Source organism: Cyprinus carpio, chromosome A10 (genome assembly GCF_018340385.1).
Source record: "Cyprinus carpio isolate SPL01 chromosome A10, ASM1834038v1, whole genome shotgun sequence".
NCBI lineage: Eukaryota > Metazoa > Chordata > Actinopteri > Cypriniformes > Cyprinidae > Cyprinus > Cyprinus carpio.
The window spans coordinates 5,699,541-5,724,491 of record NC_056581.1 but is presented as its reverse complement, the minus strand read 5'-3'; the positions used below and the strand labels follow the sequence as shown (position 1 = coordinate 5,724,491).

Below are 24,951 nucleotides of genomic sequence, written 5' to 3'. Positions count from 1 at the left end.
TTTTGAGCAGGAGAGATTCAAGAAGTATCAATGAGTGCTCATTAGAAATGTTTTTTGACTCTCATTGAACATTTTGTTTGCCTCCGTAACATGGGATTCCACCCTGGATATCATTTATATATGTCTGTCCATTTTGCATAGTCCATTGGGTTCACTGTAATCAAGCATGAAATACCTGGGACTAAATATGTGACTTCTCAGTTGGTAGTATGTTTAGGTGTGTAACCTTTAACCTCTGCCTACACCACACTCCCCCATAAAATTCAGCAGCCATTGTGACCTTGTCACGACTTCGTCAGAGTAGACTAACGGGATCAACAGCCAACTCAAAATTGACAATTTTACTTTCTCCACAATGTAAACAAAATAATTTTGCCTTTGTAATCAGAATGGAAAGCTTGCCCACACCTTTGCTTAGAAAACAGGAGCCACTACAACCACCTAACGGAGGAGCGAATTCATAGAAAATTCATGGTTGTGTTTGGCTTTCAAAAATTCCAGGGCAACACATAATGAGGTTTGGTTGGCATTTTAATATATGTACAACTTTTGTTGTTTCCAAATTTTGGGTCATTTTTTTTTTTATTTTTCAGACAAGGACAAATTTGAGCAAAAGTAACAGAATTTGTTATGCTTTACATTGTTTTATAAAATATTTTAATAGCTTTTCTTTTCCTATTCATCAAAGAATCCTGAAAAAAGTGTATACACAGAAAAAATATCACAAAAAAAAAAATACTATAAAATACATATATAAAAGCACAAAAAAAACAAAACTAAAAAAACAAAATAAATAAAAAACAACAATTTATTAAGGGAGACGAAAGACTGCAGTAGTAATGATGCTGAAAATTCAGATTTATATCTATTAATAAAAAAATTAATATAAACCGGTGAGTTCATATAATTGTTATATCATTTCACATTACTACTGTTTTTTTTTTTGTACTTTTTATTTTTTTTTGAATGTAAATGTTCCTTATTGTTGTCATCGTGTTGAACACACTTTTTTTTTTTTTTTTACACAATATTGCAAAGGTTTCTTTCATTTTTGACAATGATTCCCCCTCCTCTGTCTCATTAATTTTAAATTTTTCCATGCCACCGGACATGGGTCTATGGCTTGGATTTTGGCAGTGCTCATTTTTACCCTGGCACCTTTTGATGTTTATGAGGTCCTTCATAGACTGTAAAATTCGACCCATGCACTGTGTCCTCACACCACATAGAAGATCTTCTGCCATAACTTAATGCTCAGCTTACTTCCTCTTCCCTGTGTTTTTATACAATTTGCTGCTTTGTGATTGATGTTGCCAACCGGAACGCATGATATACTGGTATCAGGCCAAGGATAACTTAGTGTATATTTAGCTATTTTTTAATTATCATCAACCACCGATAACCACAATTACCAAGAATTCATTCCCGGGGGGGGGGTTAGTTAACAAAGCTGTTAATCTGTTTATTCAGCTTTTCTCAATTAAATAAACATTGCATCCACGTAATCTGAGTAATTATTTAAGTAACCATCAAACAGAATCAATTATAAGCAACAGAACAAATAGAAGTCATATCAGTGCTTAAAGTTTTATGTAAAAGCAATGATTCAAGTATTCAAGTACTCAAAATGTAAAAAAATAAACGTACTTCAATTATTCTGCCGAGAAGTTGTCACTTGATGCCATGATTATTAGATACATACGCCTGCATGAATATCGAGATGCTGGAATATGATTTTAAGTCTATATGGGAAGCAAGCCTGTTATTAAAATGTGCTACATTCATTTATTTTGTTTTCTTTAGAGCGGACTGATTGTGTGGGTTCATAGTTGATTGTAGAGACTTATTAAGCTACTACAGTTGTCCAGCCACCATCCAGTAAGCACTTTAATCTTTTTTTCTTGTCAATATCGTTGTTTGATTAATATTACAAAGCATAAACAGAAACCAGCAGGTCTATTAAACCTGCATTAAGACCTAAAGCACATATCATTTTTATATTACATACAGTATACGACGTTTGATTATTTGTGTCGATGAGCAAGTGCTTTTCATATATATAAACCACAAAACAGGCATGTCAGTGTATAAAATCGCTTTTCACATTTTTAGTATTGGCTTTAGTACTTTTTGGCATCCCTTGTAGTGACCCTGCAGAATATGACTATCCATTCTTCCTCTTAACAAATCCCATGGACACTCTAAGCTAAAGCACAGTTTTTTAAGTAGCTGTGTGCATTCTGCTGGTGCCCATGCAAAAAGCCTTCGCTCTGCTCAGGGGAATATGGGGAAGTGGATTAATTGTGGCATACAAAGAGCTTTAAACCCGAGCCGCTGACACAACGCATCTCATTATCGCTTGCAGAGTCGCCCCTTTGCATTTGACGTCTGGTGATGTATTTTGCCTCTACTGTCAAGCGAAGCGTTTCTCTCTTTGTAAAACCGCTCGTCTCAGTACACGTGGCAGAGCTTGACTCTATGTTGATCACTATAATCGTTTCACTTAGTGCCTCGCTGATACGGATAATCGCCTTTGACGGTTGCTACTCACTATTCTTCACGCGTTCAACTGCTATTCTCTCTTTACAAAATAGTAATGAAACTCTGAGTTGCACTCAGTCCGAAAATATAATTGGCCAACTAATTCAGAATGATTTGTACTGGGTGTTTGATGGAGGCAATGTGTTGTGCGATAAGGTTAGGCGGGATGAGAACACTATCGAAAATTTTTGTTTATAACTTTTTTTCGACTTCTCTTTTTTCTTGTAAATAATTGTTGTGAGCGTGAAGTGCTTTAAAATAAGATATAATGTACTTTTGCAAGTAAGATTGTAGTTGAAATAATAATAGACTTGTTTTTTGCTAGAGCGGAGTTTTTGTAAGCTTTTAAATGACGTTTTAATTAAAGATAGATGATGATGCATTGTATGGTTGAAGTGCATTGATTAGCATTTGCTTGAATAAAAAATCTAAATGCACACGTAACCTTACTTCTTTAGTCTTTTCTTTCGAGGAGAACTATTAAGATTATTTTCTGCAGACTCCGCAAAAACTTGTTTTTTCTATAAAGGAAATTTAGAAAGTACTTTTACAATATAAGTCAATTTTAATCTTGTTGTAATTTTTTTCTTTTTTCATAGTTACATGATATGCATAAGTAGTTTGCATGTTTTAATGGAACAAATAAAAATATTTTTGCAGAGCTACATATGAGCTTAGCAACCTGTGGCCATAGTTTCTCTCCAAAAAAAACATCCCTCCGGAAAAAAGAAAAAGAAAAAAAAATGGAACGAGAAAAAAAAAAAAAAAACAATCGCTCTCCCGAGTCACTGCAATGCTTCTGATGTCCAGACTTGCTTGTGTCAATTATACCAAGGGAATAGCTGACAGATGCCATTTCTTGGAGAAAGGATCGTGTTGTGTGTTGTGCTGATCGTGGTGGTGTAGTGTGCATCCTCGCTGTGCTGCTCTAGAGCTATTGTGTGCAAGTGTATACACAGCGTGGACGTCACCATGGTTAGCAGAAGGCACCACACCACTGTGGAAGTCAAAGACATATGCTGCGTATGCAACATCGTTGTAAAAGGCTATTAACTCCTACCTAGCGCGGGTGTCCATCTATGAAAACGCTGTTCCCACTAGGCAGCCTCTTCTAAATTCCTGACGGAAGTCATACCTTAAAGAGGTTAGTCGCCGAGGGGCTGGGAGAACCTGATAACTAAGTGGTGCAAGGAGGATTGTTAAGCGCAATGCAACACGGAATGAGCTATGTGCCGCATGTCATATTGGGTGGTAGGTAGATCTTTATCCTAGATAATTTTATGACTATCTTAATGACAGTCGTGTTGGTGCACGGGGGCTGGTCTTGTAATTACGCTCATTTTCACGGAATATTTCACCCAAAAATGAAACAAAATAAGCTCATGTTAGGTCCAACCCTGTGACGTCCTGTATTCGTCCTTGGAACAATCATTAACTCAAGGGGAAAGTCTTGATGGGTATCTTGATCGAATTGCCCTTTTCTCAATAAGGAAAGTTGTGTATAATCCTACTGGACACAATATCCAAGCCTCTTCATCTGACTTTATGAGTAATGACGGACCATAGGGCTTGGTCAAAGCTCCATACTACAAGCTCCAATATGATCTCATAAGTTCAAGATTCATGCAGTTAGACAACTAGCCTTTTGTGTGACGAAATAAGACCAAAATGCTAAGCAATTAGTTCCACTGAAAATTCACTGTTATTCGCCAATAATCTGGAACAAAAATCAGAGAATACTTTATAGAAATCTGGATGATAAATGCAATGAAACTGTATAGTTCATTAATTCTATAGGGCCAATCGTCATTAATTGTAACATTGCATAGAGAATAGATTACACGACCATTGCCACCATCTTCAAAATATTCTCCGTTCTCCTTTGTCCTAACAGTATTCAGGACATACATTGACATGATGCTGATTATGCTGTAGATAATTACCAATAATGTCTCATTTTTGAATGAACTAACCTTTAATGACTGATTTAATGCGTCTTGTTAAGTGACCTCTAATTATTTCTAATGACGGGCTTTTTCAGCTCGTCGTTTTCTCTCTCCTAGCTGTTACCCCCCCACAATGGCTTACCCTCACCAGATGAGCAAACTATGACCTTCTCTACAGGATACGATGGCTCCTATAAGTTGGATTTACTGCACTAGGCGCCAATCATAACCCCTAGCAGGGCTCCTCAACATGTCAGGCTTCATAGACTGGCTCCTGCCACTCACAGAAGCCCTGAGAAAGGGGCGCATTGACGCCAGGAGCGTTCCCCCCCCTGCGAGAGGACAGCACCCGCCGAACTAGTGGCCCTTCCAGCCATGCTGCCCCACCGATCAACACTTGCACCGCCGAGCACACTCCATGCCCTCCCCAGCCAGTCCGAGAGCCCTCTCGTGGCAGGGTCCCAGAATCCCCTACAAACGCCACCACTCCCCCCCGTCAGACCTGAGATACGCTCCATTAACTATCCCAACAACAGATCCGTTACACTCAGGCACCCCTCATCATTTTAGAGCTAACGGACCCGCACGACTCGCCCCCAAAGCATATTAGGACATGATGGGTAATTTCAAAAGAGGCCGGTGCCTCTGGACGTGCAGTTGTGAATCCACATCTGTTCTGCCCGCATTACTGCAGCGAGCGCGCTCCAAAAATGTGCATTAAAAGCTGTGAGCGCCTAACCTGTTTCGCAACTCTCTCATCGAATATAGAAAGCTGGGAAAAATTCCACACGACGTTGCGTCGCTTGACAGGCACACAAGGATCGGGCATACGCGCTCCACTTTCCTTGGTTAAATACCAATGGGCGATTCCCATTTGTCTTTTTCATACTGGTTCTGTTTTCTGAATCCAAAGGCACGTAAACGTTTTTGTTAGCTCCCCGTTCTAAGCTCAATGGCCAAATTGAAATCCAGTGCAAACATGCATGAGGAGTTAAACGGGTCTTTGGTTTCCATTCAGGCCCCTCGCCTCCTGTACTGACTCTAAAGCGACGCCTATCCTCTGAGGCAGCGTGAAGATAATGGTTGTTCCTTCTCCATGCTGAGTGAAGAATGTGAATAGGAATGGCGCAATAAACAAGGATTGAATTTTTTTGACATGAGAGGAGTGTGAAGAATGCAAAGCAAATGAAAAGATAACAGAATAAATGTGTCTCGCAGATGCTCAAAGGCTGCCTCCGCCTTCTTGGGTTAATTTCATTTCAGTTTGCAAGCGAATAACGGCACCCGCCCATCATTAAATGCCCGATTAAAATTAAAGTTGTCTATTAATTTGATTAAAAAGAAAGATTCGTATAGACTAGTGAATGCATGTCAGATGAAACGAAGATATCGATCGATACTAAATACAGCAGTTCCTTTAACCCTAAATGAAGTTTCAACAGTGGCAATGGTCGTCTTCAGCGTTGCACGATGTACCAAAGATCAAGCTCTTCTTTAGATGCCTACATATCGCTTGTTTGGTTTTTTTTCAAAATGGCTAATCAAACTAATCCTTATTTGTCTCAATTCCATACTGTAATGATGAGCGGTCTGCTGCGATTTTACCACTGATTCTTCAATCCCTGCAGAATTCATCGTACTCGAAATGCAGGAAGGAACATATAAGCTTTTGTATTTCATAAGGACTGTGTCCACTAGGATACTGGTATGTGGTGTTTTTGCTTGGCGAAGTGTGGATATGTGGATTAAAGTTTAAAGCTGAATTTAGATGTGTATAATTCCTCTCGCCAGAAGTGATGAAAATATCGACTGTTTTCAAAAGGGTGATCCCTTATCTCGCCATTCCGAACTAACCGGCAACAAAGGACAGCCACTGCCCCTCAAACGTACTGCCAAGTGATGGTAATTGCACCTGCACAGTGTTTTGCTATGCTGTGAATTGGTCAGAAGTAGTTATAAACAAAAAATTGCTGTTGGCAAGCAGACAGTGTTTACAGGTACAAGCCTAAGTACAACCACTTGCTATTAATATTGTATAACTGGATTACAAGTTGCGTCTCCTGTGATTCAGTACTAAAAGCCGCACAAATACACAGTTTCCAAGTCTCCACAGAGGGAAGATATCATAAGAACGATGCGAGCAAACGTCCCTCACTTGATTATTTTTTTTAAGCAAAAATGGGGGTTGGAGTTCCCCTACAGGGAGCGGAAAGCAAATTCATTCCCGAACAACGGATGCAATGCATTAAGCAATTGTGCAACACTGTTATAAGTAAACCTACCGAGCGCATTCTGGGTGTGTTTTTTTTTTTTTTTTTTTTTTTTTTGTTTTTTTTTTTGTTTTTTATTATTGAGGTGAATCTTTATACGTCATTGAGGCGTGTGTGTTCTTAACTTGCTCAGCAATACTTTTTCTTCCAAAATGTGCTGGGGGTGGGGGGTTTTTTTTTTTTGGGATACTTCTGGACGACTAACCGACCTATAATGGAAAAAACTCTTGGCAGAATGCTGCAACAATACAACATCATACTTGACGTTTCTTGCACATGATTAACAGTGCTGTGGACATGGCGCTTGGCACTAGAAAGCGTTTCGCGCTTTTTTCAAACTCCTTGTGTAGAAAGGTTAGAACCTGGATTTTCTTGACCAAAACTATCTTTTTAACCCAGTTTTCAAAATGCTTTTGCAATTATCTGCAGCGAATCGATACTAACACTAACAAAACTACAACCTCTAATAAAAGTTGGTTGTATTTGATGTGTATTGAAGAATTGAATAAACCCAAGATTTTACTTAAGCTGAGTTCAGAAAGAGTGGAGATCGCGTTCTACGTCACCTCAGTCTATGGGTGTGTCTAATCCCACAGAGACCATTTGCTGCCTAATGACTCCAGGATGTCACTCAAAGCAATGCTAGACTACATCGAGACTGAAATTGCGTATAATTGGCCTTTATGAACCAGAACGATGCTCAGTACGTATGGGAGTAAAAGGCCGACAATTGCTAATTGCAATTGTCCTATTACTAACCTCAGACTGCACCAATTACAACTGCCATGTTTTGATCTAAGAAAGTACATATTGGACAACAGTAACTAGTATCATTACCCTGACTTTAATCCACGAGTCAGAGTGGTTATGGGTTGCTTGCACAGTGGACTGGGGGGAACATAGTCACAAAAAAACGAACTGTTTTACGCTGACCCCACCTGATACCCTGGATTCCCACACCAACCCCAGCACCTCAATAAAATGTATTATCGCTTGGAATTAGGTGCATTATTACTGAACTCGATTCTTATCCGGGTTAGTTTTTCGACAGCAGAACAAAGAGCCGCGCGACTAAATCCTTTAAACCCCTCATTTGTCAGGGAAAAAAAAAACAACCACCAAAGCGAAAGAAGATGATATGGCAGACCAAGGGACCATTCGTAATTGGCAATTTTCCTATATAACTCCGACTGCAACAATTACATGCCATGTTTTGATATAAGAAATGTACATATATGACAACCTTAACTATTATCATTACACTGAATTTACTAACAAGTAGTCAGAGTGTTAGGGGTTGATTTTAACAGTGCTGGGGGCAAACATGAGCACAAAAAAATAAATGTTTATTGACCCACATGTATTTCCAACAACAGCACACATCCATATGTATTATCGTTGAATATTAGTATTATTAACTGAATCGTTTTCAGTTTAGGATGAGGATACATCTTTTATTTGTAGGGAAAAAAAAAAAAGTCCAAAGTGGAAAATGCTATACTATATTATATATATTAAACATTTAAATTACATTTTAAAATTATTTACAATTAAAACAATGATATAAAATTTCATCACACTTTTTTATGGTATGGAAACAAATATGTCCATTAAATAAATATACAGTTTTTTTGTTCACCATTTTTATTCACACAGGCTTATCATTTTAAGCCTTTCCTCACGCAGGATAAGTATATCTACTAAGCATATGCTGACTAAGTGTTACAATAGCCTCCGGGCTCCCATAGTCATTCGAGGGCCTGTTCATTTTTAGTTGAGAATTAAAGCAGACCCAGATGCGCCTGTGTGTGGTTTTTCGTTGAACACTGTACTGTGTATTGTAATCTAATAGAACTTCTGTGGTCATCCATTACTCCCCATTACAACTGATTCCGTAACAATCCGTTTGCGGGTGCTTCACAGCATTGTAGTTCAGCAGAGCCATTTTTCTTCAAGAAACTGTCTGGCATTACACGCCAACTGGCCCTGTGGTTCGTTTTGAATTAGTTTTCTTCGATTCAACCCTCAAATTAAAGTTTGAATAACATTAGAATATGGAAGTATTGCCTGTAAACACAGATTTTTATTCTTTTTTGTTGTTTTGCCAACCTGGTGTGCCTGTGCGTTTGGACTTTCCACAATGAATGTGGCCCTGGTACCCTCACGCATCAATCAGTGTGGATATTTGCAAAATTTCAACCAGTTCAAGGCATATGGAGCCAAGACTGGGGGTGACAATCATCAGCCATTTTCTCAGAGCCAGAAAAAAAAAAAAAAAAAAAAGAATAAAAAAAAAAAAAAAAAAAAAAAAAAAAAAAAAAAAAAAAAAAAAAAAAAAAAAAAAAAAAAAAAAAAAAAAAAAAAAAAAAAAAAAAAAAAAAAAAAAAAAAAAAAAAAAAAAAAAAAAAAAAAAAAAAAAAAAAAAAAAAAAAAAGAAAAAAAAAAAGGGAAAAAAAAAAAAAAACAAAAAAAAAAAAAAAAAAAAAAAAAAAAAAAAAAAAAAAAAAAAAAAAAAAGAAAAAAAAACAAACAAACAAACAAAAAGAAAAAAAAAAAAAAAAAAAAAAAAAAAAAAAAAAAAAAAAAAAAAAAAAAAAAAAAAAAAAAAAAAAAAAAAAAAAAAAAGAAAAAAAAAAAAAAAAAAAAAAAAAAAAAAAAAAAAGGAAAAAAAAAAAAAAAAAAAAAAAAAAAAAAAAAAAAAAAAAAAAAAAAAAAAAAAAAAAAAAAAAAAAAAAAAAAAAAAAAAAAAAAAAAAAAAAAAAAAAAAAAAAAAAAAAAAAAAAAAAAAAAAAAAAAAAAAAAAAAAAAAAAAAAAAAAAAAAAAAAAAAAAAAAAAAAAAACAGGAAACGCGTTGGCCCCTCCGAACTCAGACGTTGGTGTTTGATAGGAAAGGATGAAAAAACTAGGAATCACAGAAATGTCTGGAGAGCTGGCGAGGTAGAAACGGATTTCACACAGGTCATGTCGCATCGCTTCAAGAAGTGACGCTTGGCACAAGACGATCAAGACGGTTGAATGTGGTCCGACGGTTTCCGGCACCAGTGATCTGTGGAGTTGTCTTGTAAATAGAGAGTGTCTAAGAAACAATATTGTTTTGGCGTTCTTTTGGCCCAAGTGTTGGGACAAAGACAGAAGGGCAGCCGTCTTGAATTTAAAAAACGCGCATTCACCATCAAACGAAGATGCGGCTACGCGAGACCCGACTAGGACCCCTCATTTGAAATATTGCGATCTTTTTCTAAAAAGCTGCTGGCTCATTTGTGGGTTTCCCTCATCTCATTAGCAGCGTAGATTCTTCATGTTCTTTGGGGTCGCACTCTTACTGACGACCGAAAAAATCGGATTTGGGAAATAGAAGCTTTTATCATCAAGGCGCAGTGTACTGTCATATATACTTTTATGTTGTCGTGGCCATGTTCCCCTAGTGCAGTCCAGATCTCGTGATCCTCTCGCTCGTGTGATTCTCTCTTCCGCCGGCCACGCCATTTAATGGTGCTTTTCCGGTGACACCCCAGAATCACCGGCAAAACAGTCAACATACTCGACCTTCCAAAAATTGAAATGGCGTAGCTTACTACTCTGCCTGAAAGGGCCTGCATCAAATGCAGGATGGTTCAAGTATAGAAGCGCTTGAAGGGTTGTTAAGGAAATGCTAATAGGTTTACCTTGCCCACCGCATGGCATTCCTGAGGACGGTCGCAAGAACTTTACAAACAACCTCATAAACAGCTCCGTAAAGCAGGCATTAGCTCAATGGCAGTGTTTATGCAGAAACGCTACTTTCGTTCTGTGTCCTGATTGGGCCAAAGGTCAGATGTTTGTTCAGGGAAACTAGAATATTTAATACTTTAAGTAATATTAAAAAAACAATTGTCTTAGATCACTGACCTCTTTCCTTTCTCCTGACTAGGTATACGAGCAGCCTGGTAATTGCGGAAAATACACCCCTCGTCCCCCCGCCTGGCTCATCGCCTCACGCAGAATCGAGGACACTTAGCATACACTGTACTTGTAGAATCCCGAACCGCCCGTATATTTAATCATTCTCCACGGCCTCATTATCTAATGGCGGTCGCAAATTAAACACAGAAATGCGTATGCAAGCACGACCCGAGTCGCGTATCAGAGCGATGTTGGATCGAGTGTTCACCTTATTAGCTCAGCATAAATCTAAGCCCCTCTAAACCAGGCATTCACAAGCTCTAACGACTCATACTTCCAGGTCCTCCACAGAAGGTCCACCCCACATCATGCGACGCCTTATCATGTAACTGTCTCGCTTTCCGCATTAGTCTGACAATTTTGGCGTAGGGCTATTAAAACGGTCCATTGTAACACTAAAACTTGCCAGAGGGACATTGCTACCCTCCGACATCTAAGGCTCATTTTGCTTGGTCATGTACATTTTTGAACAATACCCGTGGTACTTTTTTAACTCTCCTATTAGTCCTTGTTTCAGATTCTTGTTTTAATTTTTTTTGATTGTGTGAAGTGATGGATTCTAATTAAAGGTAAAGTGACATGTAAAAACCTTTATATATGTTACCAAATCAGGGAACTAACCTCATTCGTTCAATGTAATGCCACATTCTTTTCAGGCTATTCTGTAAATCTCAAGATGTCCTGGAATGAGTTGAATGAAGGTCTAATCCTCTCCCTCTCAATCCACTATCTCGCTCTAAGCAAGTTGCTTATACAAGAAACAAAGCTTGTTTTTTGTTTTGCTCTGGGGTTCATGTAATGTTTGGTATTGTTGTTTTTGAGACCAACAGCAATCAGTAGAGTGTCTCCCACTCAGACACGAAAAAAGCAGGAAGACCAGGTTTAAAAGATGCAAGCCTAATTAACTCACCGGACTGCACAGGACCAACATATTTTGGAACTGTTTGTATACCGACCTTTAATTTATTAATACTGATTTGGACCCCAAAATATTTATTTGTGAAATACCCAAAATAAAAGGTTAAAAATGTAAACTTTTTACATAATTGTTTTCTTCTTCAATTCTCTAATCCTATAAAGCGGTAGAACGCAAAAAAAAAAGAACGAAAAAAGAAACGTACTAATAAAGTAATAAAATCCCCTATCAAGACTCATTAATTATTGATGGATTTCTGAAAAGTGGGAATCAAATTTCAGTTTGGCCCAAGGATCCTAGGTGGTACACAGTTGTCCTGGGAGACAAAAGGAGGGTTAAATCAACACCTGTGTTAATGATTCAACGAAAGCAACACACTCCATAAGAATTTTCCTTGGAACATATTCGCTGCAGGCAGACTGTCGAACAGGACTTGCAGCGAAAAGAGCAAGCTAAAATGGCAATTTCCAATTAATTTTGTCTCTAGTGCACCTATGTTCTCATACAAACTCGGTTGATATAGTTAATTACGATTCCGCTTATTATTCAGGAGAGCACTCTCTACAAAGAATGGACCCAATACAGTCCTGTTCACATGGAAAACGAATTAAGAGCGGTTTCAACAAACAAAAAAAGATAAGAAGGTAAAATCACAGCATATCTCATGTCCCCAGTTGTTTTGTTTTACAGTTCGTCCTATGTCCCCCCATCGGATTTGGGGGCGGCGGGTTGGGATGGGTGTCGTTCTAGTGTGAACAGAGCATTTTTTCCTCAAGGGTAGGATTTAAAGAAACCGAGAAGAATGTTTATATTTTCGCTATTGATTCGCAAATGATGTCTAAGATTCAAATATCCCGGAAGGAAGAAAGGAAGAAGCCTGAGAGAAGAAAAGTCAGAATGGACGTATCAGTTATTCAGCTTACATGTTGGAATATTTAATTGTTTGTTAGTTTTAGGTGGGTTTTGTTATCTTTTTTTTGGCTAGGGAGGCTGCAGACCATTATAACAACATTGGGGCAAGAAAACCAAATTCTTGGTGTAAATGGAGCTCTACTACAACAAACACACACACACACACGCAAACACATACATCTGCCTCATCCTGTGTGGTGGAAATTGGAGGTGAAAAAAACCTTTTGCTTATCTCCAGGCTTGCACAAATTGCTGGACGAGGTAGCGCTGTTGTCAGTGCGGCGCGGGGGTTGGCCCATGGAGGCTAACATCTGCTGCTATTGTGGACTCATGGCTCTGTTCTACCAAATATTCTCTGTCTACAAAATCTGCCACATTCAAACCAAAGCTCCACGCACAAAACCTCTCAACATTAAGTGTCATAGTTTTAACAGAATGAATGCTGGACAGAACAGACGTGAAAATTTGGGGGCCGAAGAGCCAAATGATCATGTGTCCAAAGGTATCTAGTGAGCTGCCTTAGTTCCGCCTACATAGACAGCATCCTGACGAGCTCATCAAAGAATCATCAGGTGGAAAGTGACCGATTTTGAAAGAAAGAGCTTGCTACATAGAAAACATCCACATTTTGAACATAGAGTGTTAGCATGCTGCTAGAGCTAAACAGCAGTGCTATTTTAGGTAAACATGAAAAAGAGCACAGCACAGTGCACGAATTTGGGGTAAAATAGTCCGAAACTTGACTAGCGTTATGAGCTACTGCCTTTAAAAAAAGCTACATTACTTAATACAAATAAAAATCTTCAATCTTTATTGAAGTGCCAGTTCATTTTAAGTGAATCAGCTGAGTGGACGAACAGTAACTTAAATGAATCAGAATCAGAATACATACTTGTACAATACATACATTAAAAAACAGATGGAAGGTTGTGGCTGAATCAACAAATCTTTTTTTTGAATCACTTAATTTCCGTAAATCTGAATAAACAGGATTCACATGATGCAGTCGATCTCCCAGCTTTATGAGGAAGGCTGAACAGAAGCAAATTTATATTTACCAAGCGGAAAACATTGTGATAACTAAAAAAAAGATTAAATGGTTTAAAATGATTCCATGAATCTTTTTGAGCCAGTTACATTTAAATGAGCATTTGATTGAAAATATGTTGCTCAAATTAATCAGATTTCCTAACTCAAGGCACAAGTGCAACTAGAGGCACAAGTGACAAATCCATATAACCAAGTAGAACACATAGTGATCTCTATTAATAAATAATTTTTAAAAAAGGTTTATTTTAAATTAACCATCTGAATCAACAAATTTACATAAATGAATCAGATTCCTTGACTCGATGAAAGACAGCAAGCACCCTTAGAGCACATTTGATGATAACCAAGCAATTTTATATAGTAAAAAACACAGTGATCACTAATAAAAAGAAGATTGAATGGGATTAAATGAATTTACTGAAACTTTTTTTGAAACATTTTAATTTAAATGAACCATCTGAATGAACAGATTCACTTCAACGAATCAGACTTTGCCACTGGGGGTGGGTGGGGGCACATGCCAATTTATATAACCAAGTAGACTATTATAGAATATATATAAAAGTAAAAGAATATGGTATTCATAATCAACACAAGGGTATTCAACAATATATATATATAATTTGAAGTAACCTTTCATTTTTTAGGTCTCATGCAATGCATGGTGGGATTGATTCTTTCAAGGGGGGTAGAAGGCCTGTGAATCTGCTATAATTGTCATCGACCTGGTCAAAAGTAGGGATTTTAGAAGGCTGCTTAATCATGCGGCCTACCTTTTGGAACACTTTTAAATTAGGGAACAAGCCAATAATGGCCTTAAATGCTGTCTACGTAGGCAGTGCGCTATGTTTTTGGAACAGAGACAATACGATTTCCTCTGAAATGCTGTTAAAAAAGGCATTCATTACTCGGCCGATACAATGCAGCTCTGTAGTACAAAACTAACTCCGACCTAAACATATTATACATCATGAAGAGGAAACTCCAAAAATTAGGCTGAGAAATGAGTATGGGTTTGGTGGGGTGCCTGGAAGTAATGTTCATCTATTTTTCATGAGGGTCCCAATGTTTTCTGTAGTCTTTTTTCATTGAAACATTTTTCTGGAAATATAAATGTTTCATTGTCTGAATGACTGACAGAAACAGATTGAACGGGCCATCTCAAACAGCCCGTTGTTTTTGTGACCGTTTCAGTATTGCAACTCGTCTAAAAGCTTATGTATTTCATACTGATTCTGAGTTGCAGTGTTATCACTCTAGGCGCTTTTGAGTGTCTCTGCAGGAAAAAGCATCTGATATAGACAGACTTTTGATTCGTATTTTGACTGGTATACAGTAGGCCCTACTTGTCCGCAGAAAGCTCCCAATGTATCCGGTATTTTTACTGTTACCTAAAGCCATTGATGTATCAACAGCAAAAAATGCTTTTGTTAAAATGACAGTCTGGTAGCTAAGCTGTCTGCAACCCATCCAGCATGTTCAAGGTTCCTCAGCAAAACATTTTGAGTCGGTGTGTTTATGTTCCACTTTTACGAGCAGAGCTGCTTTGTCAGAAAGAAAGCGGTGCTCAGCTTAGATCTCAAACACTTCGTCCTTTTGAACTGATATACAGTACTATACAACAGCAGCGTAGTAGAAAGAGCTGTGACATCACTGGCCAATTGTGTAATATCAACGATCTGGCAGTGACTGATTTATGGAGAACTCAAACTAATGTTTCAAGTGAATTTGGGCTTTTTGGTTCTGATTCCATTTCCCCTTACTCAATCTATTAATGGATGGCATAGGGCAAAAACACAATGAAAAGCAAATATTGTCTCTCATTTGTATTTCTCCCCCTGTGTTTTAAAACCTTCCACTTCATCCTCTGTAGGCCCATTACCTTCCATGAAAATCATGTTTGCTCTGGCATTTGCCTGGTCTTCAGGCTATGGGTTGATTGTTTTTTCTGTGGGAATGTAAAAGATGCATTGTTATAACCCTTCCTGGTTTTTTTTGCTGCTGTTTGTTTTCTTTGTGTTTTCATCTGTACACAGATTGAAACAGTTTTGGTGAAGACCTGCTCCAAATGCAAAAAATGTGGCTCTTCGTTTGAGTATTGATTGTCAGAAAAAAACATGTTTTGTAAAAATTTGATCTCGATGAGATCATAATAAGGTAATTTAACAATCTAATGTACAGACTGTCCATTATTATTATTATTATTTTACTTTTTTATTTTATTTTTAATTATAGAATGCCATTTGTATTAATGCATCTTTGTATTAAACTAGGGCTTTGAGAATGACACATAAACTTATTAATTAAATATATTTAAAATGATGTTTTTTTTGTGCAGCTGTTACACATTTATGTCAATATATTTATAACTGTTTTATTTCTTCTGTGTGATTTCTAAAAACTGATTGGAAACTTCTGAGGTTTATTAAAATTATCTGACTGAACTGAACTGACTTTCTGAAATTACAAAATAATAACTAAAATATTTTAATATAAGAGGAATTATGAAAAAATGCTATGAAACTGAAAAAAAATACATAAATGTAATTACTTTATTAATTATTTTATATATTATGTAAAATCTATGATTCATTATTATTATTTATTATTATTATTATTAATGTGAATTATGTGAATTATATTCAATATAATTCTATTTATACTAATAGTACATTTTAATTTTTTGTTTCACTTTGAAAGCCTTATGACAAAAAAACTATAATAATAAAATAAAGGGGGGGGGGGTGTTACAAGATTTCGAAACCTAAATTTTATGCCAGCAATTCCTATCATCACATAGAATGTCCCCTAAAAATTTTACCTGCATGGGCCTAGTCTTTTCAATCCTTTTTGTGAATCGGTGCAATAGTTTATATTTATTCCCCTTATATACTGTATAAATATTCTTTTGTTCATTCCAGGTCTTGTCACCTACTCAAAAAAAGAAATGTTGTCATTCTACGGGATGCGTTCTCAGTCTGTCCTGTGCTGAAATGGGTGGTATGAAGCCATTAATGTCCATCCTTTGCGGTGCCAAAAAAATGTCCAGTGGAAATCTCTGAAAGCTGAAAGTTAGGCACCGACCGCTGGGGCATTAAAACCGTGAACTGGGCCGCCGAGAGAAGCTTTTAAAAAGCTGCTTACTGTAGTAGACGCATTTCTTTCTACTTTGCTCGATTAGCTCAATCAGCACTACAATAAATGTTTATCATTTCTTTGAAACTTACTTTCAAAACTGCTTCAGAGCTCCCCATTTTGAAATATATAATATTTTTAGCTATGTTACACTACTGTAATATTAATGAAAATGTGACCTCATTTTTAATATCCATTTCATTTAAATGAAACATCAATGGTAAAAAAAAAAAAAAAAAAAAAAAAAAAAAGATTGACATCAAATAAATATGAGTTCCAAGCAGCCAGAAAACATAGTGATCACCTATAAATAAATAAATAAGCAGATGGATTGATTTAGATGAATCTATGGTATTTGAGACCAGTTTTATGTATGAACCACTTGAATGAACATGACTCTAATCAAATCAATCAGGATTTCCCAACTTTGATGATATACACAAGCATATAAGATGTCACCAAGGAGCAAACATATTGAATTACTATAAAAAAAGGAGGGGGGGAAAAGAATGAAGGATTTAAATTAATCTAAGAATCTTTATTATTATTATTTTATTTATTTATTTATTTATTATATTATTATTATTATTATATATTATTATTGTTATTATTATTATTATTTTATTATTATTATTATTATTGAACCAGTTCATGTAAATGGACCATTTGAATAAATCAGATTGAACTAAATAAATAAAAGTTTACCAACTTTAGGGCACACAAGCAAATAAATGTCACAAAGTATAAATGATCTATTAAAATAATGAATGATGATGATGATAATACAATTAATAGAACCATTTAAAATGAAATCTATAAATCATTTTTTGAACCATTTAATTTAAAATGAACCATCCAAATGAACAGATTCACTCAAAAGAGTCAGATTTCCCAACTCTATGAAAGAAACACACATGCAAATTTTTATATAACCATGTACTGTATATAACAGTCATGATCACACACAAAAAAAAGAAGAAGATGGAAGGGTTTATATATGAGTCAAATTCAAAATGTGCACATGCGATGAACTGCATAGTGTTTGTGAGCACCATTCTGATTCCTTAAACCGACAAAATCGGGAGCCATGCATGAATGAAGACCGTGTGACTGCAAGTCCACATCAAGTGTATCATTTGGGTCTTTTCCAGAATGACCTGTTTCTAGGTGAGCACATTTCATTATCCCAGTTTGCATGGTGGTAAACGCATTAAAGTGTGACAACAAAACACATTGCTACTTGAAGTGTAAAATAGCTCATTACTGGAAAAACTACACTGTTTTGCTACTGCCATGCTCCTATAAACAGTGTAGCTACTTTTTTGTAAGCTACTTCCAAATGGTAGTTTTGTTTGCATTTCCAAGAAAGGAACCCAAGGCTTTAAAATCTTAAAATCCTTAAAGAGGTATCGATAAATGGATACGGCCTCAAATCATGTTCCTCTTAAGTAAAGCTATAGAATCCAATATCCTGAAACACTGCAGAAATACTAAACTCACTCACCCATTTTCTGCGCTACAGATCGTTTTGCCAATGGCGTATGGTGCATGAGCAAGAGGTCAGCGGCTTCATAATTATTCTGTGTGTGTTTTTCGCTCGTGCCCTTCTAAAGCTGCATTGCTGCCAAGGTTCTTCTAAAGGTTTTTTGTGTAATAGAGGCCATCTGATAGCGAATGACTGGGAAAAACAGACACTGGTCAAGGAGGAATCCACAGGCCAACATTGTCTGATGCCCTGCTACCAATTTTCTGTTAGAAACGTAACTTAGTTTTTAAACTTAATAATGGTTGTGAGACAAAGCAGGATGGAGGGAGCCTCATTTAACAGCCCAGAGCATCAGCAGAAGAGCATGTTTGAAAGCCAAAATGACCTTTTTGTGAACTTTAATAGTGGAGATGAATAGGAGTTGCACACATATGAAAGCATTCTGGGGAAAGTTTTTTCTGCTGCCTGTTATTAGGGATTATTTTTTTCTTCTCTCTCATTGCAATGCAACAATGTTTTACCTAAAGTAAACAGGCTTTTTCATAGTATCCCTGGAGAATTTGTTTGTGGTACATAATGCAGCCTTTCTTTTATTCCCTACCATCATGAGCTCTTAACATTCTACATAATGGATTATGATTTCAAACAGATGCAATAACAATACATGGTGGAGCCAGTCTCACTTTTGATATAGATAAAAGAGGACATCAGAATATCAATGATTCACTGCATTTGTTAAGGTAACACAGGCAGACCATTACTCCACAGCTAAAATGCTGCATTTCACATACATTATGTATAAAACTGTGCAGTTCTGCTGTATTCACACCTGTTTTGTTCTTTTATCTGAAGGTTGACTGACTATGTGTTTAGAACATTTCAGAAACATACAGGGTACACAAATGGTAAAATTCATGTAATTGTATGTATGTATATATATATATATATATATATATATATATATATATATATATATATATAGATATATACTTAAATATAATATTTAAAGATTTTTTAGGTTTGAATCATTTATTGCAGTGATTAATATGTTGCTTCTGGCATGTTTCCTGTTTGACCCAGCAATTCTTTTAACCCTGAATGATGCAGCGCTTGTTTTATTCATTTTTCGTCACCCAAACAACCATGTCAGGAAGACGTAGCCATATACATATTCCAGGATGGCAATGCCAAGATTCATTATGCTCAAACTGTAAAAGACTGGCCACCAGAGTCCTGAGCTTAACTCCACTGAAAGTCTTTGGGATGTGCTGGGGTGTCGACTTTCCACTGCCTGTCCAACAAAAAAAAAAAAATTGCACACTCTAATATTTAGTTGGAGCATATTTTGCATGGATAGCATTGTGGTTTTTGTTATGACATTGTTTCACACAATGTCATGCAACATAACACCATTTATTTCCACCAAGATTGCATTAATTTTAGGCCAAGATCTTGTATTGACAGCAGGAGAATAAAACCCACTCTTCAGAGTCGACTCCACCACATCCCAAAGACTTTAAATATGGTTATTTGGGCCTAATGAATATTGGCGTCATCATCCTGGAATATTTACATGGGTACATCTTCCATCATGGTTGTTTGAGAAAAAAAAAAAAAAAGCTATGCACTGCCTCAGTTCAGGTTAAAAGAATTGTTGCAATTTAACATACCAAAAACATTCATGTCATTCATTAGCATGAAATCACATTTGATTTTGGGGCCGCTGTGTACAAACAATCAGTTTAGATTTAATGTGAACATGCAAATAAGAGTGAGTCCTCTTTCATACTATCATCCCAATTCTGCCTCTTGCCTCTTTTTTCTGTGCTCTGGGAAGATAATATAATGACATTTAAAAGAGTGTAATGACAGAGGCATTGCCCCCAGTCACAGCTGCAGAGAACCCCCGAACACTCTGGAGATGTACTAATTTATCAGCATAATAGGGCAAATTTATCAAGACACATTGGTCCCAGCAGGGCATGGACTTCACTGGTAGGGGTCTAATGACTCAGGGAAAAAAATAATCACCAACACAGCATGCATACGGCCATAGGGAGGCTACAGTCCCTTGCACCATTGGTCATAGATGTTTTCGGCTGTCTGAAGAGGAGTCTCAAGCACTGAGAGAAGAGATCTCCTTTTCTTCAGATGATTTATTGGAAAAACATTGAGGGGCTACTGTTTGGAGAGAGCAATTTCCTTTAAGAATATGCTACCACTTCTAGGTCTCAACCTCTTCACCATGTCCATCATAATAAAAGTTGTTCAATATAGAAAACTTCATGATTCTTAAAGGAAGAGTTCATCTCCAAAAATGAAATTTCTGTCATCATTTACTCTCACATTGTTCCAAACCTGTTTGACATTCTTTCTTCTGTGTAGAACACAAAATTGTATATTAAAGAACACTGAGGACCAAACAATATTGAGTTTAATTGTATGGATACCGTAAAAATGTGGAGTCATTTTTTTTTTTTAAATGATCATCTTAAATATGGTAAGAACTTAAAATGCTGTCATCATTTTATTCACCCTTGTGTCATTGCAAATGTGTATAACTTTCTTCCTTCTGTAGAACACAATAAAATATATTTGAAGAAATATTGGGGTCCAATCAACATTGACTTTCACTGCATGGACAAAAGACATTATAAGACAGTATTGAAATTATCTTCTTTTGTGTTTCCTCTGAAGAAAGAAAATCTACAAGTCAGAAAATTATAGCGAAACATATAAATTCTGTCATCATTAACTCAACTCTACATTGCTCCAAAGCCATAGGACACTCCTGTAGAACCAAATGTAGCAAATATCATTGACATTTTAGTGTAACAACATTATTCATGATATAAGGAGTCTGATTCAGGAAAATGAGGAACATTAGAAAGCCAAGTCCTGACTGTGATGAAAGGAGGAGCTGGGGATGGAGAAGGGTAATTTGCTTCTGAGCATGCAATAAAACTGCTGAATAATACTGAATATACCTTATATAGCCTAGGAATGTTGTATGCCTATAATTAGATGTGGATCAGCTGATAGCAAGCTTAACTCACATGACCTGCCAGCACTAACGCTATGCTTTAATTTCTTCCACCCATTGGACTGGAGTATAAAGCACTGGATGTCTCACAGGAAAACAATGGCAGCTGCCATGATTTCACTGTTAAAATTAATTTCACTGAAACCAATTGGACCACTTGGAAAATGATTGGTGAGGCTTTTTGCTGGCACTCTATGGTGCTTTATTAAGTATTTAAGTGAGTTGTGATGTGTTGCCATTGTATTGAATTCACCTAACTGGATATTTATTAATTTATTAGCATTTGATTTCCATATAAAACATTTGGAAAGACATGAGGGTGAGTAAATGATGACAGAATTTTGACTAATTGGGTGAACTGATGTTACATTGGTGAAAACTGCCTTTGTTAGGTTTGTGTCCTCTTTGACATTATTTATTTAAAGAAGAAGAAATAAAAAAGAAACTGAAACTGACCTAAAGACTTCTTCACTTCAGTAGCAGATAAAAGGGGTGAAAATCCTGCTTTTGTTATCGCTGAAAATTTTTTGCAACATACTGTTTTCAGTGTAAACTACTTCAAAGCTGGTAGTGTCTTTTAAAGTGAAGATGCTGTGACAGCGGAGAGCTTTGCGTGAATCCCAGATTCCAATCTTTTTCTCCCTGAGATACGCAAAGGAAACGATAGGGTCCAAACAGCGTGATTCGTCTTTCACTTTGTATCACATGCTATATCAATAACACTTATTTATCATTCTCACAGCACTTGCTGTCATTTGAATGAGCATAGCTTAAAATATAAAGAAAAAAAAATATTTGCTTTTGATTTTCTTTCCTTCTTGACGAATGTTGTGAAAATTAATCAATGTTCCTTTTGCTGAATAGTTGCCCCAAAACGGATAATTGTTTCATAATTTACTCACCCTCATATCAGTCCGTGAAACAAAAAAGAGACACATTTTGAATAAATGCACTGTTCGCACGCGAGACTCCTTTCCATATTTGCATATTATGGAATTGGAACTGGAACTTTTGAGTTTCAGTAAGGTCTGAAAATATAATAAATTAAGTTTGCACAACATATTCCACATCTTCTGAAGCAATATGATAGCTTTGCGTCTGAACCGGTTAAAATTTAAGATTGATGCTTTAACACTGCGCAGGGAAGTAGGCTATATCATCAGTAGTGAATAGCAGTATCTTGCTCCTATGGCATTTATGTTTGTTTCATAGAGGCCATCAAAGGTAAACAGGAGCTGTGTTGGTTTAATAGATCTCATTTTAGGTGATGTCCATTTTAACAGCATTTTCACAGCTTTTGGCAGTGAACCGAGTCAGTGTGATGTTCAGAGTTTCAGTTTGTTTGCACTGTGAAATTTTCCTGATTCAGTGAATTGTCTTGAATTAAATTAATTTTTGTTACTTATAGGTCTTACCTCCACATGGAGTGACAACGTGTGTTTCTTCTCTTGTTTTAAAAGAATAATTCACCCAAAAATGAAAATTTACTGAAAACACACTCACCCTCAGGCCAATTTGTAGATGTACTGTACACTCTCAGGGAAAAAAAGGTACAGTTCCCAGGTACAAACAGTAAAACATCTCCGGGAACATCCTCTGCAGTGTCTGTGTTGACTTCATTGTCACTAATAGCAATTCATCCTATCCAGTGTTATTATTCGACCAAGAAGTTCTGTATTTTCTAAATGCATGATGCTTGAAAGATTCATGTTGACACTCATCAAGGACACAACAGATGAAAAAGTATGATCATGAGCATGAATCAGTCCTACATGTTTGATTAGATTTAAATGTCTGCATGAACACTTTGGACAGTTTGTATAGCTTCATGTCATCCTCTCAGTCTAAGATACAAGATTAATAATCCTGACAACAGCATTTGGGAATGGGCTTATCACCAGGTGAAGATACCTTCAACACACGCCTTTGGAGAAAGAGCAAAGTGTTCATGTTGTGCAAGGGATATGCAAGTTTGAAAACCAAATTACACACAAAAAGCAGAAAGAATGCCATCCTCTACTTCAAACTGCTCTGCAAATTTCAGATCCCTCATTTTTTACAGCGCTGAAGATTCTCTTCTCACTGAAGACCCGTTTCCAGTCAGATGTTCCCAAAATCTGTACAGTGGGATATGGGTGTGGCTGGTTCTTCCATTAAGCAGGTATTAATGGTTCGGATTAATCACAGTTTGGTTTGTATCATGGTTTTTGCTATGGTTCACCCATGTACTATGCAGAAAAAAAGGACTACTGTCAAATAAAAATAAAGAAAATAGAACAAGTAATTAAGCAATAGCACAAAAAAATACAATCAAACAAAGATATAAGTAAAATAAAGAGTGTAGCGGAACTCTGTCCATTTTAACACTTTTATTTATTTATTTTTTCAACAAACCATATTTAGACAACATTAGATTTGAGATGGATGGAGAACAGTATGGTTAGATTTTTTATTTATTTTTTCATCAAAAAAAAAATACACCCCTAGTAGTTAGAGACAATATTTCATTCATATTTTCAAAATAAGAATAAGACTCTCTGCAACAGCTTATCTTCTGGCATCCATGTAATATGCTTCTGTAAATGGATTTCCCCCTTAGCCAACCTCAACACATTGGACACAATTGTGCTTAAGGAATCATGAAAACTATTCAAAGGAATATTGTTTTCCCCTTTTAGCAGCATTTAAGCATGGTCATTGTAAACCGGCTTCTCTCATGCACTCTTAATGTGCAAAGGACATCTAGGGCTACTGTATTGTGAAAAATATGTTCACTAAAAAAAAAAAAAAAAAGATGCACAGGTCACATGGACAATGTTTTTGATGCTTTCATAATCGTTTTTAAATGTTTTAAAAGTAATAAAAAAAATCAGTGGCCATTTTTATGGGAATCAGCATTTTCAAAAATATTTCTTAAAATCATATAGGTTTGATCATTTGGATAAGCTTTTTGTTTTCTTTCACTTAAGAAAAGGGATTATTAAAAAAAAATAACAACAGGAAAAACTGGTCATCTATGCATCTATGTTAAATCAAAATGTTCCACAACTGGATACACAATGATAACTAATGTAAAGTATACTCAGGTGGAACCTCAGATTTCATTTACAATATTTCAACAGTATGCATCAATTTTATGTACTTTAAACTTCTGAGGCACACAAACTTAATTACTTTAAAATATGCAGATGGCTAATAGAACTGGATTCATGCATAATTAAGCTATTTACTGTACACTCACTAATTTCAGGTTGGGTGCCTGTGAAAACACTTTTGATTTGGGATACATATAAACATAAAACTCACCTTTGAATTCCCTCTTCATCTGATAATTCCAGTCCAGCCTCTTTGAATTTGAAGTTCTTCTGATGATAAAGAGGTGTGTGGTGGTGCTTGTCATCTACTCATCTGCAATATCTTCATTTTCCTCCAAGAGAAAAGTCCTACGAGTTTGAGACAGCATAAGGTGTGAGGAAATAATGAGATAACTACCATTTTTAGGGTGAATGATTACTATACAGGTGTTTTATAGTATGAACAAAAATAGGTAAACTACATTTTCTTAAAGAATGAGTCCTTTGCTTCTCTACAAAGTCAACCTTCAGTAGTTCAACTAGGAGGACAAGGAAAACAAAATAATCTAAAGAAGAGATATTTCATTTAGTTAACTAATTACAGAAATCCTATTAATAACTGTAAACATATTTTT

At 36.2% G+C, this 24,951-nt stretch overlaps 1 pseudogene; it reads left to right on the top strand.

Moving 5' to 3' along the window:
* The window catches only part of LOC122146332, a 111,236-nt pseudogene extending 100,481 nt beyond the window's left edge, over positions 1-10,755 (top strand).
* Positions 10,756-24,951: the final 14,196 nt, after the last annotated feature.